This window comes from Herpailurus yagouaroundi, unplaced genomic scaffold (assembly GCF_014898765.1).
Source record: "Herpailurus yagouaroundi ecotype Mexico unplaced genomic scaffold, PumYag 139, whole genome shotgun sequence".
In the NCBI taxonomy this organism is placed as follows: domain Eukaryota; kingdom Metazoa; phylum Chordata; class Mammalia; order Carnivora; family Felidae; genus Herpailurus; species Herpailurus yagouaroundi.
The window spans coordinates 65,310,945-65,326,061 of NW_024412394.1; the positions used below are offsets into that span (position 1 = coordinate 65,310,945).

Sequence of the window (15,117 nt, forward strand, 5' to 3'; positions counted from 1 at the left end):
TACTACAGGCCACCTCCACTAATCCTGGAGTACTTCTTCAATCTTGGAGTTATAGTACACACAGTATTATTACAAGATATGATGCCCTGAGGTGTGAACTTGGTCCCCTAATCACTTCAGCCTCAACAGGGCAACACATCCTGGTTCAAGTACATTTTTGAAATTAGAATATTTATGATAGGTGTTAGTTTTCCACATATCTTTGGGTATCAAGCTAATAAGTCCTTGAATCAGCTGAGAAGCTCATCCTGTTTTGTTCTCACTTTATTGTTAGCACTTTTCATATATTAAAAAAGCATCTGCTCACTAGAGATTCATTTGAGTGAGGTTCATTCATATATGCTTATGACTGACCAGAGTCAAATTAAGGGCGAGGACTGCCAAACAGTGCCAACTGCACCAATCTACGAGGGACTCTACTGCATCACTAATAGTATAATGAGAAAGAAAATATTTTATTTAAAACCCTCCTCTCCAGAGAATTCTGTATGTGGTTTGAAGAAGTATTTGATAGACACTTGGGGAACTACTTGAATGAATTAATATCAAAACTGTTAACCTGTTTTGATGTTTGTTTTGTTTTGCTGGTTAATTTGCTTAAGATAACTGAGGACATGTTGAATGGTGCTGCTACAGGAAGCTCCTCACTCTTCCCTGAATTTCTCAAACTCTCCTCTAAAAGATACAAATATCTTAATAAATTTATATAATTACATATAATTATATATATTATATTAATATAATATATTAAGTTTAAAGTTACAACAATTAGTTACTCTACGCAATGTCTTGGTTACCTCCTAGCTATTCTCAGCAACCTACATATTTTATCTTCCAACACACTGGAGGGTTATAAAAACTTACATTCACATCAATAGCTCTGGACAGCAGCAATTTCCTGGGGAGTGGGCACATAGGCCTGGAGGAAATCAGACCCTCCAGAGGGGGTATATCAGACTCACTAGTCATAGCATTTTAGCTGCTTTTTTTTTCTTTTTTTTTTTAATGTTTATTTTTGAGTGAGAGAGAAACACTGAGTGTGAGCAGGGGAGGGGCAGAGAAAGGGGGAGACACAGAATCCAAAGCAGGCTCTAGGCTGAGCTGTCAGCACATCATGACCTAAGCCAAAGTCAGAAGCCTAACCCACTGAGCCACAGAGGTGCCCCTGTTGTTTGTTTGTTTGTTTGTTTGTTTGTTTAAAGTAGGCTCCACGTCCAAGGTAGGTCTTGAACTCATGATCCTGAGATCAAGAGTCACATGATCTACTGACTGAGCCAGCTAGGGACCCCACATTTTAGCTTTATTAATTAGCAATAAAGGAGGTGGCATTAGTAGTAAAGCATTAATCAGTAAATGGCACACATATGACACAATGAGTAAACAAATAATTCAAAATAATTAGCATTTATTCCCTGAATGTGTTGCTGCCTTGCAAATAAGTTTTAAAAATCGTGCTTAATTTGCAATTGTTTTCTTCCCTTTAATTGCATCTGCCACCTGCTCTTAATTTGAAACAAATTAAACCCTGAAGGCAGCATCCAAAAGTAAGAAGACTAAGCAGATTTCACCTCTGGGCAAAAATTATACAACAGCTTCCCCCATCTTCAAAAAGGGTGAATCAATCTTTTCCAGAAGTGACAGACTATTTTCTGTTTCAGTAGCATGCCCCAGGAAGTGACAGGGTGATGCTAAGGATGTAACAACCAACTCCCTCCAGGATGCTGGGCTGCATAAACTACAGGAAGTTCTTGTCTCCTTGGAGTTCTATGCCAGTGCCGTCCAGTGTAAATATAATGCAAGCCACGTATTTAGATTTTCTAGTACCCACATTAAAAAAGTAAAAAAGAAAAAAAAAAGGTAAAATTTTGGTGAAATATTCTATTTGGCCCAATATATTCCAAAACGCTCTCATTTCAACCTGTAATCAATATTAAACAATTAACAATGAGATAGCTGACATTCTTCTTTTTGGTTCTGTATTAGTTATCTACTGTAGTACAGTAAATTACTACAAACTTAGCAGTTTACCAGAACACATTATCTCATAATTTCTGTAGGTCAGAAAATCTGTGCCTGACTTAGTGGGTCCTCTGCTTTAAGATCTCTTATGACACTGCAATCCAGATGTCAGCCAGGACTGGGGTCTCATGTGAGGCTTGAATGGGGATGTATCCACTTCCAGGCTCACACAATTATTGGCAGGATTTAGTTCCTTGTGGGCTACCAGACTCAGGGGCTCATCTTGCTGCTGGCTGCCAGCTGGAGGTTTTCCTGAGTTCTTCGCCAGATAGGTCTCTCCAAAGGGTGGGTTACGTCACCAGAGCCAGCAAAGGAGAGTTAACAGAAAGAGTCTGCTAGCAAGATGGAAATTACAATCTATGTAACATAATTGTGGAAGTGACATCCCATCACTTTTGCCATATTCTGTTAGAAGGAAGATACAGGCCCTTCCCACATTCAAAGAGGAGGGGATTCCATACAGGTGCGAAGCAAGGGTTATGAGATGCACTGTGTATTTTACACTTAGAATACATCTCAAGTCAGATCAGTCACATTTCAAGTTCTCAGTAGCCGCTTACTAGTGGCCACCATATTGGACATCGCTTTTCTTTCTTTCTTTTTTTTTTGGGGGGGGTGTGGGGGTGGACATCACTTTTCTGTAACAACTACACCCAGAGATATAAGAATTACAGGGTACTCAGACACTGGTGTAAGCAATCATGAGTTTGTATAGAGAATTCAAACTCAAAAGGATTGGAAGCACAAAGATAGAGAAGGTTAAAAATATTTTGTTATTGTTTTCAATAGGTAAAGAATTTATTACTATCATTTAAATCTGGATTGTCTGGGGCAAAGCTACCATCTGTGGGATTGTGATTCCACACCTCTAAGTCAGAATCCGGTCCAAGCAGAATTGATAACCCGCAGCGCTGGGGGACTTGTGTTGGCCAGGGATAGCGGGTGCCCAGCCGTCCCTCCCGGGTGTGCCCCATCGCGATCAATGTGGAGAGCCCCTCCACCCGGGAAAGGGGAGCAGCTGGAAGGGGGCCACCCCCTCACCTGCCAGGCAACAGGGGGTTTGTGGGGAGCCTGGTGCTAAGCCATGCATAGAAGACCTGCTTCTGGGCAGAAGGGGTTTCCTACATAGCAGAGCAGCTCCCTCGCTGTGATCTATTGAAAGTCAGCCCTGGACACAAGGGTTTGTAAGAAAGAATAATAAGGAAAATTAAAAACAAAAGAAAAAATAAAAGAAAAAATAAATCTGGATCCTCAAAGCAAGTAGAGGCTAGAAAATAGGTTTTGCATTTGTTTTTACAACTTTATCCTTCACACTTGCCCTGGCTTATTGGGAAAGTCCTATTGGCAGAGAGAATTAAAGGCAATTTACAGAAGGGTTAGGTGATCATAATACCAGAGGGCTCCCAGGAAGATATCTTGGTAAGTAATCTTATATTCTTGCCCTCAGCTCCTAGCAGGAGACCACTTTAGCCAGTCAAAACAAAGACCCCGTCCTTTCCTTGCATGACATTTTACCAGAGCAGGAGGTTCAAAGGAAGATGGAAGATGGGAGTATTTTCCAAGAAACTCTCCAGTTTCTCACTTGACCGCTGCATGAAGAGGATCCGTTCCCTGTTAAATTAATTAAAGGAGTCCATTAAACTGAGGGCTTTAATGCCTTGGCAGCCTACCACAAGCAAACCAAAACCTAAGCCTATTAAATGCCTCAAGGTTATGAAATTGAAATCTAAAGGCAACCAATCACAAACAGCCAACTAATCTTTCCCAAATGAGGCAACTGCTTAAGCTATAATAGCCAATCAAATAATTTCCCTGCTTCTGCACCTGTTCTATAAAAGTCTTGCCCCTAGCTCCTATCAGTGGAGCTCTCATCACTTCCGGTTTAGTGTTGCTCATTTGGAATGGATGTTTGCTCAACTAAATGCTTCATAATTTTAATGTGCCTTCGTTTATTTTGTAACACCCCTGAGTGTGAGCTGCAGTCCAAAGAGTAGTCTGCAGATGGACAGTTTCTTCACTAAAGCCCGGGCTTTCCACATTCAGGCCAATGGGCTCACTCAGCTCCTCCCCACTTTCTCTGTCCTACATAGCACTCAGTTCAAACATAAATTATATATGCAAACATGCATGTGCTTCAGTCGTTCACATGATATGTTCATGCATCTGTTCTCGTGCCTTCCCCTTTTTCACCTAAGGGCAGCCCCAAACCTGTCCCGGCGTTTTGCTAAAATTTCCAGTCCCATCTGCCTCCTCGAAGTTTCTCTCTGAATATTACCCTTTCATTTTCAACTCAACCTATCAAATAGCAAATGTTAAATGTTAGGTGCTGGGTCATGGGCTAGTCAGCCCCACCAGGGGCTGGAGGCACTCTGCAGAACAGAAGCCCGGGACATCAAAGGCAAGCAATACATGGACCCTGTGAATTTCAAACATGTGGTTTAATCTTCTCAATGTACAGAATCATATATATAGGCATGAATTAATTGGCTATTTTCCCCTTTCAGATCCAAAAAAAAAAATACCTTGACTCTGGGATGGGAGGTACTTTTCTGTTAGTGTGCCTCAGGCAGTCCAAGGTACCCCCTCAAACTGCCCCCACCATCTCACAGCAAGACTATAGAGACATCCCCACTCCTGCTGAAATGGAACCAAGAAGCTTCCAAGTCATGGTTCCCCCGGTGACCATAACTGGTAGTACAAAAATCATGCCCTAAATCTGTATCAGTGACTCATGCTCAGATGAAATATAAGATTCATAAAATATATATTGGAACCAGGGTGGAGAAATGATAGTGCCTAATTTGATTCTATGTGTCAGGTAGGTAGTGGGAAGGGCAGTGTACTTACAAAAACATCCTCGTTCATTAAATTCTTGTAGTAGAAAGAGTAACATCATTTTAAAATATGTGTAATACAGAGTATCATGATGTTATGACACCATCATTCTCCCTACACACTCATCCGTTACAAACAATTCTAAGAGGCCAAGGTCTCATTTATCACCTAAATCTGAGGTAATAGGTTTGTAATAAATAAAATTCCAGACCCAGAGGGTTATAGGCTGTGTCTCCTCCAAAATTCATATTGTAGAAGAGGGAAAATATCTTTTTCCTCTATTGTTGTAAATTCTTGGCTAGGGCCCTTGGAACAAAATACAGATTAACAAGAGAAAAACAAAAAAAAAGTTTTTTAAACATGTATACTTCATGTACACATGGGAGACACCCAGAGAAAAATCAGTAACACTCAAGGAGGTGGCTTAGAATTCAGGTTTAAATGGTGTCTTCGACTAAGGATTTAAAAAAAAAAAAAAAGGGGGGGGTGTCAGGGAAACCAATTATGGGTAGGCACCTTCTCCACTGGCAAGAGTCTTGTGATTTAGAGACAACCTTCTCTTCCTCGTACAGAGAGGGAGACACCCTTACAACTGGGATTTCCTGTATAAATGTCCATTTCCCTTACAAAAGCCTAATTTCTACTCCATTTTCAGAGCTTCTCCTGTATCTGCTGTTTCTTAAAATAATCACCTCAAAATAATCTTTATGCCCAAGAGGCCTATGTTGGAGTGGAATATTCTGTCGTTCTTCCATAAACTGAAACGTAATCTCTAATTTGATGGTATTTGGAGACAAGGCCTTTGGGAGGTGATCAGATGGGGGATTAGTTTCCTCATGAAAGAGACTCCACAGAGCTCCCTCACCCCTTCTACCACGTGAGGACGCAGCAGGAGGGCTATCTATATATTAGGAAGCGTCCTCATTAGACACTACCTGTCTAGTGTCTGCAGTTGCTTTGACTCTGAACTTCCCAGCCTCCAAAACTACGAAAAACAAATTTGTTTATAAACCGCAGTCTATGATATTGTCATAACAACCCAAATGGACCAAGACACAGAGTGTAGACATATCCAGGCCTGCCCTTAGACCCAGGTCAGCGGGGTTCCTGGCCTGGGCGTTACTTAGCACCTGCGTACCTACTCTGATCAGGCCCCAGGGAAATGCTTCTCCAACCTCTCTTGTCCTTTGCTCTTGAGACAAAGGCACCTGCGTACAAATGCCAGGATGGCTAGTGGGTTGTGTCACTGCCAAAGTCAAAGACAGACGTTGCTTTGGGTTGTGGGAAGGCTATGAATGGCACAAACAGGTGGGAGAGAAACAAAACGAATTAACTTGTCAACCTTTCCTGACATACTGTGAGTGCGCTAGGTTCTTGCATGACAGATCGTAATCTCCCAGGAGGCTGAAGGTCCATTTTCTTGTTTCATCTTCGTGTTCTACTTTGTGGTTCTGGAGGTTCTCATGACTTAGGGTGGTATTCAACACAATTGCCCATAACTACTAAGGAACATCTTGCGATATTAAGTATAAATTTGCATACTCGTGAATTTGCTCTAACAGGCATGGAGCATTTCCTTACACTGGACACCAAACACAAGAGTTTAAAGTGCTTTCTTTTTACTAAACTATTCAATAGCATTTAAATTTTCAAAAAAATAAATTTAAAATGTCATCTTTATTTAAAGATTTTTCATTAAAATGTTGGTATTTGTTAATAATTTGCTGTTTACTTTTTAGTAGATAAAAGTCACTTAATTTTTCTATTGTTTATATCTATTTTAATAAACACTTGAATGTAAGCATATTCAAACGGTATTTGAACACAATTATATTTCCTTTTTTTAAACGTTTATTTACTAATTTTGAGTGAGAGGCAGGGGCACCTGGGTGGCTCAGTTGGTTAGGTGTCCGACTTCAGCTCAAGTCATGATCTCACAGTTCGTGAGTTTGAGCCCCGTGTCAGGCTCTGTGCTGACAGATTAGAGCTTGGAGCCTGCTTGGGATTCTGTGTCTCCCTCTCTCTCTGCCCCTCCCCTGCTCACACTGTCTCTCTCTCCCTCTCTTAAAAATAAATAAACATTAAAAAATTATTTTTAATTATTTTGAAAGAGAGAGAGCATGAGCAGGGGAGGGGCAGAGGGAGAGGGACAGAGAGAATCCCCAGCAGGCTCCACTCTGTCAGCGCAGAGCCCCATGTGGGGCCTGAACTCACAAACTGTGCTGTTCGTGACCTGAGCTGAAATCAAGAGTGGGATGTTTAAACAACTGAGCCACCCAGGCACCCCTCATTTTCTTAATCCCTTAGATCATTGCCAAAAATCTTGATAACATAGTGATTTTGCTGAAGTAAAAGAAAAAGATCTACAGAAACATTTATGAATTATGTATGTCTCTTTTGGTCTTACCACAAAAATCAGTAGCTCATCAAAAGGACATTCAGATATGTGCAATCATCATTAGATTTAATTGTATTTCACCAACTTTCTGTCACATAAAAGCTATTGCTTGAAACATGTTTTATTTTTTTTTTGTCATTATGAGGGTTTATTTATCAATGTAGAAAGATAAAGCAAATTTTACTTACCAGTTGTTAGCTTGATTTATAAATACTTAGACGCTTGGAATGTGCCTCCATTTGTATGCTTGCCCTGCATGCCAGTGACCTAGGATGAATTAGGTGCCTGTTATTAATACATCACAATTAAGAGCAGTATCTGTCTGGCACATTTACTCGCAATGAAACCCCTGCAGTCATTCAAATATAAGAGATGCCCTTTTAAAAATGAAGCTCTTCCTGAAAGTTCTCCATTTATAACACTGTCTTATGATAGGATGTCAGGGGCAGTAATAGATAGACGAAAGACATTTTTTGTAAAGTTATATGCAGAAAGGTCATATATCATAATGGAAAGAGAAAAATTTAGCAGGAGAAAGAAAGCAGATAAATTGAAGCAGACATTTTAACTGTTGTCGAAAGGACCATATCAATGAGCCCATAATAGATAGGAGGATGAGATTTTGTTAGACTTAACATCCAGGGAAATGAGAAATCATTCACTTCCAGGGACTTAGAAGCACTGTGGAAGGGCAGGTAAGAAGCAGCTGCTTGTTAAGAGAAAACAGGTGCAAACGTGCACGGGAAGGGGCAGGAGTGAAGACGTGTTGAGTACTCACCATGTGCTAAGCCCAGTGTGAAGCACATAATGTACCTTGATACCTTCAACTACATGAGCTGTCAGCCCTTTTCAAAAAATGTTTATTTATTTAGAGAGAGAGGGAGAAAGACAGAATGAGTGGGGAGTTGGCAGAGAGAGAAAGAGAGAATCCCAAGCAGGCTCCACACTCAGTGCAGAGCCTGACACAGGGCTCGATCTCATGACCACAAAATCATGACCTGAGCCGAAATCAAGAGTCAGTGGCTTAACTGACTGAGCCACCCAGGCTCCTAGGCTTTTTTTTTTTTTTTTAAAGTAAACTCTACATCCAATGTGGGGCTCAAGCTCACAACCCTGAGATCAAGAATCTTCATGCTCTACTGACTGAGCCAGCCAGGTGCCCCCACCCACCAGCCTCTTTATTAGGATTTACTACATTAAAGCTGGACGAAGGGGACTACTTAAAATAAGTGCTCGTGCCTAGAGGACAAAGTTCCAACTTGCTAGAAAGGCAGGTACCACCTGTGCCCACCTGGCCCTAATTACTCCCCCCATCCCCCACCCCAACCCAGCATATTGCATTTCTCACTGTCCCCAGCACAGCAGCCATTTCATGCCTCTGTGCCTTTGCATATGCTTTCCTGTAGCTGGGCGCCTCAGTCCACTGGCAAACTCCTACCCATGCTTCCAGCCTCAGCTCAAATATCACCCACTCTGAGAAGCCTTATCTAATTCTCCCAGGCCCAACGAGTTTATTTCCTCTTTTTGCTTCTTTAAAGCGCTTCATATCATTATACATATTAAAACATACCATGCTGTATTACAATGATCTGTTCTTTCATCTGTCTCTTCTGGACAGCAGCTTCTTACGGGCAAGGCAATATGCTAGTACCTATGCTATGTCCAAAATATGGTAGTGATGTAATAAAGGCACACCAACTGAAAGAATAATTGAGTGGACAAATATACACAGGTATATATATACCAAACAATGACATGTAAACGACAGACAGGTAAGCAACTAACTGAAATACCTCAGTGTATCTTACTTTTGTGTTAGTTCAGTCTGCTGGAGGTCGGAGTGTTACCCTCTTTTTCTTGGCAATATCTTTTGAGACAAAGGAAACAAGCGAATGATTCAAACGACTTATGTAGGACATATATCAATTTACAACAACAATCACTTTAGACCAGTGCATCCAATAGAACATTCTGCAGTGATGGAAATATTCTGTATGGCACTTTCTGATAGGGTAGCTACTAGCCACATGCAGCTACTGAGCCCTTAAAAAGTGGCTAAGTGCAAATAAAAAACTGAATTTTGTTTTATTTATCTTGTGAGAGAGCACAAGCAAGGGAAGGGCAGAGAGAGCGGGGGACAGAGGATCCAAAGAGGGCTCTGCTTGGACTGTGTGACAGCAGCGAGCCCAACATGGGGCTCAAACTCACAAACCTCGAGATCATGACCTCAGCCGAAGTGAGACGCTCAACCAGGTGAGCCCCCCCGAACTGAATTTTTAAATTTTAATTAATTTAAGATAACTACACGTGGCTGGTAGCTACTATGTTGGACATCATTAACCCACAAGATAGTAGGAAAGTTCTACCTTATAATTTTCCTGTATAAAAAACAAAAACTCAGCCACTGGCAAACTGGGTAATCAAGAACCTTCCTTAACCATTCTGTATCTCATTTCATTCATCTATCAACTCATCGGGAGAACTAGAGAAGACTGACAGCTCAAAGCTCCAGGAATGCACACTTCTGGGCTCAGCCCTTTTTTTTTGCCACAGCAAGCCCTCTGGAGGGGCAGCTGAAGGGAACACCCCTTTACCCTTCCCAAAGTGGGAGGCCAGACGGATGCTTGGGCGCCTGTGCCCGTGGGTTCCACGGGTTTCCTCCACAGAATTATAGATGATAGGTTCACGTCAAACTATGTGTCAAAGGATCACACCTAAGGTCTCTGGGGGAAATCCTAGGTGCTAAATCTTATAGAAGAATGGAAAAAGGTCTCACTGGTTCAAAGCAATGCATCTTCAAGCCCTTTCAGTTCTTTAGTTGGGGCAATCTGGGCTAGCCTCCTTCATCAGGGATAAACCACTCAGCTTCTTTCCCTTAGGCTTTTTTGTGCCTGGAGAGAATGAGGCTTATAAAGCCTGCTGGGCTTCTAAATGAAGCCTGATTATCTAATTTTCACCTGCAGAAAGAAAGCGGTTTTGCAACCTCTCATCTCCAAGGAGAGAAAACGCCAAATCCCCTCTCCTGGTTCTCTGAGGGCTCACGTAGGCATAATAGCTTGGAAAGATCTAATCAGTCCCTTTTTTCTTAAAAGGGATGTTGGGTGTGTGGTAAGGGGGACAATGACCAAGACACTGACACCATGAGGATGGAGAGAAATAGAGACGGAGAACGGGGGGAGGGGCACAGCTACTGTAGCTCTAGGCCTGGGCTTCTCAAACTTGAGTATCACAATCACCAGGAAGGCTTGTTAAAACGGATTCCCTAGTGATGCCAGTGCAGATAATGATCCCGCTAGCACACTTTGAAAAACCACTGCTCCAAGTCACTGCTTCAGCCCTTAGCTATTTTTCTTGTAGTTCCTTACAGAGTTCCAGTCAGCTCCTCAAAATGAAAAGCTGTGTAAGTGTGTGTGCTTACAGACAGGGGGCTCAGTTGTATGTTTCCCCACCGTCCTCCCGCCAGCCTCCGCTTCCGCCCAGACCAACGTGCAGCGATGCAGACTGGATGCACGGTGGCTGCTGCTGGTAGCACGGTCCGGTGGGAACGTCTGGAAGATCTTTCAGGTGATTCTAGTCACGTGGCCAGCACCCTTGGCTGCAGAGCATGCTGGCCAAGAGCACACTTGGCACAGAGGGACTGCTTTCTCCTCAGAGGATCAGAGCCCTCCCGCAGAACACTTGTTTTCCCACCATCTCTTGTCAAAAAAAGAAGAAAGTTCATAAATGTGTAAGGGATTTTGACAAAGGTCTGTCGTGGCCTCGTGCAGGACGGAAGGCTTAGGGAAGGATGGCTAAACTGTCCAGTTTACTGAAGGGTGTCAGAGAGATACCCTGTCCGTGAGCAAAAATCCGGAGCTCCTGTTTTCTTTCTCTTTCTTCTCTTTCTTTCTTTTTCTTTTTTTGTTAACATTTACATATTACTTACCACATGTCATGCACTGTCCTAAATATTTTACATATAGTAATTCATTTAATCCTCAACATCCTTTCAGGTAGATATACTTTTTAAAAACTTTTTTTTTAACATTTATTTATTTTTGAAAGACAGAGCACGAGTGAGGGAAAGGCAGAGAGAGAAGGAGACACAGAATCCGAAGCAGGCTCCAGGGTCTGAGCTGCCAGCACAGAGCCCAACGTGGCGTTCGAACCCACGAACCGTGAGATCATGACCTGAGCCAAAGTCAGATGTTCAACCGACTGAGCCACCCAGGAGACCCATTAGATAGATATACTGTTATTCCCGTTTTACAGCTATGGAAACTGAGGCATGGGGTTAAATGACATGGCCAAAGTCACCCTGCTAATAAGTTGTAGAGCCAAGATTTGGATCCAAGGCCGTGTCATTTCTGATTTGTTTCCACCAATGGCCAATCTTGTGCATGTTACATTGTAATTACCATCACCTGTTTCACTGAATCCCATTTTCTGACTTTGTTCTCACATTATCAGAGTATACCCCATTCACTGACCAACACGCAAAGCTCTGGATCCTCCTGCTTTTCAGAGTTAAAAAAAAAAAAAAAGAGAGAGAGAGAGAGAGAGAGAGAGAGACTCAAGCATTAAGTAAAGGGATAGCATTTCCTCACTGTGAAAAACTCAGATCCATAATTTCTAAGAAGGTGTGTCTTAGTGTGATACCCAAAGGGAAGGCAGAGCAGATGCTGGGACCACGTAATGCCAGAGGACAAGACTGCAGCAACTCAAAAACAAAACTGTTCTAGGGGACAAATGGCATTAACAGCATGCACTCTGGAACATCTGAGTTTGAGATTCTTCAAACAGCAATAGCCTTATTTCTTTGTAAGACAGTGAAAACTGCCTGACAGTGAATTAGTGAATTTAGCTTGGCTCTTTGTAATAATTATTCTTTCAGCTTTGCTTCTGACTCCCCTTTTCAGTCATTTTCCCTCAGCTGTTAAAAAAAAAAGAAACAAAGCAGAGCTCCTGGATGGCTCAGTAGATTAAGCTTCCAGCTTCGTCTCAGGTCACGATCTTGCGGTTTAGGAGTTCAAGACTTGCACTGGGCTCTTCACTGACAGCACAGAGCCTGCTTTAGATCCTCTGTCTCCCTCTCTTTCTGCTTTTCCCCTGCTCGCTCACTCTCAAAAATAAGTAAGCATTAAAAAAATTTTAAAAACTTTTTAAAAAGGAAACAAAGCCCATTTACTAGTGTGCCAAAGCATTGGAAACACCACTGATCTTCCCCTTTAGACTGAAAGCAAAGAAAAGGCTTTTTTCACAGTCAGACTTGAAAGGCTTCTCAAAAGTTCAACATTAAGTTAGTTAGTAGCATTCAATGTTACGGTTACTAACATATGACACAATTACTTATGGTGGCTCTTTAATTTTCTCCAATTTTTTTTTTTTTTTGTCCCTTAGTAGAAAAAGGAACTTTTATGACCGTGCCATAAGATCTGCTTCTATTCAAGCTCTAATTATACAGGATTGAGCCATATGAAACTGCTATCTTTGTAGGTTAAGGGGCATCTGGGTGGCTCAGTCAGTTAACTGTCTGACTTTGGCTCGGGTCATGATCTCGCGGTCCGTGGGTTCGAGCCCCATGTCACACTCTGTGCTGACAGCTTGGAGCCTGGAGCTTGCTTTGGATTCTGTGTCTCCCTCTCTCTCTGACCCTTCTCAGCTTATGTCTCTCTCTCAAAAAAAAAAAAAAAAAATTAAAAATTTAAAAATTAAAAAAAAAAGAAATTGCTATCTTTGTAGGTTAAAAATGATCAAATATCAGCAATCTCATATGGCTTAACCTAATATAAATACACATGATAATATCTGCCATGTGCAACATTATACTAAATGAGATAAGCCAAACAGAGAAGGAAGTGTACAATCTCACTTACATAGGAATATAAAAAAGTCAAACATATAGCACAGAAGCAGAGTATAACAGTGGTTACCAGGAGCAGGAAGGTGGGTAAATGGGGAGATATTCAGAACAAAGTTGCAGTTATGTATAATGAATAAGTCTAGAGAGCTAATGTACAGCATGATGACCATAATTAATAATACTGTATTGAATAATGGGAATTTACTGCAAAAGGTGCTGTCCTCACACACACAGAAATAGTAACCAGGTGAGGAGATGATGTGTGAATTAGCTTGACTGTAGTCATCATTTCATTAGGTATATTGCATCTCCATGCTGTGTGCTTTATTTTTGTGTGTTGTACACTTTAGATACAATTTTTATTTTAAAATAAAATTCTTGGGGCGCTTGGGTGGCGCAGTCGGTTAAGCGTCCGACTTCAGCTCAGGTCACGATCTCACGGTCCGTGAGTTCGAGCCCCGCGTCGGGCTCTGGGCTGATGGCTCAGAGCCTGGAACCTGCTTCCAATTCTGTGTCTCCCTCTCTCTCTGCCCCTCCCCCGTTCATGCTCTGTCTCTCTCTGTCTCAAAAATAAATAAAACGTTAAAAAAATTTTTTTTAAATAAAAAAAATAAAATAAAATTCTTAAAAATACGTGATTTTTTTTAAGATTAAATAAATACATATGATCTATAAGTCAATACAATCCTCTTTCATTTTTCCTGGTCATTGTAACAATAACAGAAAATTCTCTAAAGGTTTGTAGTTACCCGTATAATATGCATCTAATACAGATCTTAGGAATTGTGGGATAGCAGAGAATAAGTGGTGGCAAGGGAGGGGCACCTGGGTGACTCAGTCAGTTGAGCGTCTGACTCTTGATTTTGGCTCAGGTCATGATCTCATGGTTCGTGGGACCAAGGCCCGCGTTGGGCTCTGTGCTGACAGTGCGGAACCTGCTTGGAATTCTCTCTCTCTCTCACTCTCTGCCCCTCTCCTCCCCCCACTCATGCTCTCTCTCTTTCTTCCTCTCAAATAAACTTTTTAAAAAAATGGTGGCAAGGGAGTGTTCATAGAAAATTAGAACAAATTATAGATTCAGAGCTTGAACATAATTACACAAAACATGAATAGCTGCCCCTGTTATTCCAAAACACATGTTCAAAGAACTGAGGGTACTCTTGGCCAAAGAACTTGTCCTTTTCATTTTACTTACTAGGAAGCTATAATTTTTGGTTTGTCCTTCAGGCTAGAGTAGAGAACAAATACGAAACACGTTTATTTAAAAAACTGCCATGTCCCCCAATATAATCTTGGTACTTAAGTGTATTTGTGGTGGGCTGAGAGTATTTCTCTCCAGTTTCATGTTCTCTATGACTTGCTTCCTTGCATGTTATTGGCACTTTCATCCCTATTGGCTCTAAGATCCTTTCAAAGGGGAAAATTATTAGGTTTGTGCAACTTTGAGGGAATAAGTCATAACTAAAATATGCAATACATGTACTTGATGTTATAGGCAGAAGGAAAGAAGCCAGCAGTATTCTTACCATAGGGGTCTATATTTAGATATTTAGTAAGGGTTCAACACATTGAATTTATCCTCCATAAATCAACCTAGACCTGTAATCCCAACTGTGGTCCAAAGAATGCTAAAATTGAAAATACTTGTGGGATACAGTCAAGCCAGTCCTTAGAGGAAAATGTATACCTTTAAATGCTTGTATGAGAAAACAAGAGAAGCTAAAAGTTGTTGACCTAAGCATCTAGCTAAAGAAATTAGAAAAAATACAACTACAACAACAACAACAACAAAGTAAGAAAAGAAAAGAAAAAAAATACAACAAAGTAAACACAAAGAAAGTAGAAGGAAGTGATAAGGAAAAAATAAATCAATTAACTAGAAAACACAAATATAATCAAAGGAACTTCTTAAAAGCCAAAAGTTGGGTATTTAAAAACACTATTAGAATTGACAACCTCTGGGGCGCCTGGATGGCGCAGTCGGTTGAGCGTCCGACTTCAGCCAGGTCACGATCTCGCAGTC

The 15,117-nt window shown here is 41.3% G+C and overlaps 1 long non-coding RNA gene across 4 annotated transcripts in view; it reads right to left on the bottom strand.

Moving 5' to 3' along the window:
* Window positions 1–1,388: 1,388 nt before the first annotated feature.
* LOC121029851 (uncharacterized) overlaps window positions 1,389–15,117 on the bottom strand; it is a 22,565-nt gene continuing 8,836 nt past the window's right edge. Inside the window, exons 2-5 of one of the 4 annotated variants that reach the window (XR_005789934.1) lie at window positions 9,061–9,119; window positions 7,441–7,519; window positions 3,535–3,630; window positions 1,389–2,351 (exon numbers count right to left, since the gene is read on the bottom strand). This is a non-coding gene — a long non-coding RNA (uncharacterized LOC121029851). Of the gene's footprint in view, window positions 2,355–3,294; window positions 3,631–7,440; window positions 7,520–9,060; window positions 9,120–10,670; window positions 11,264–15,117 lie in introns of those variants that run through there. The other 3 variants (XR_005789935.1, XR_005789933.1, XR_005789932.1) reach the window with 3 other exon arrangements.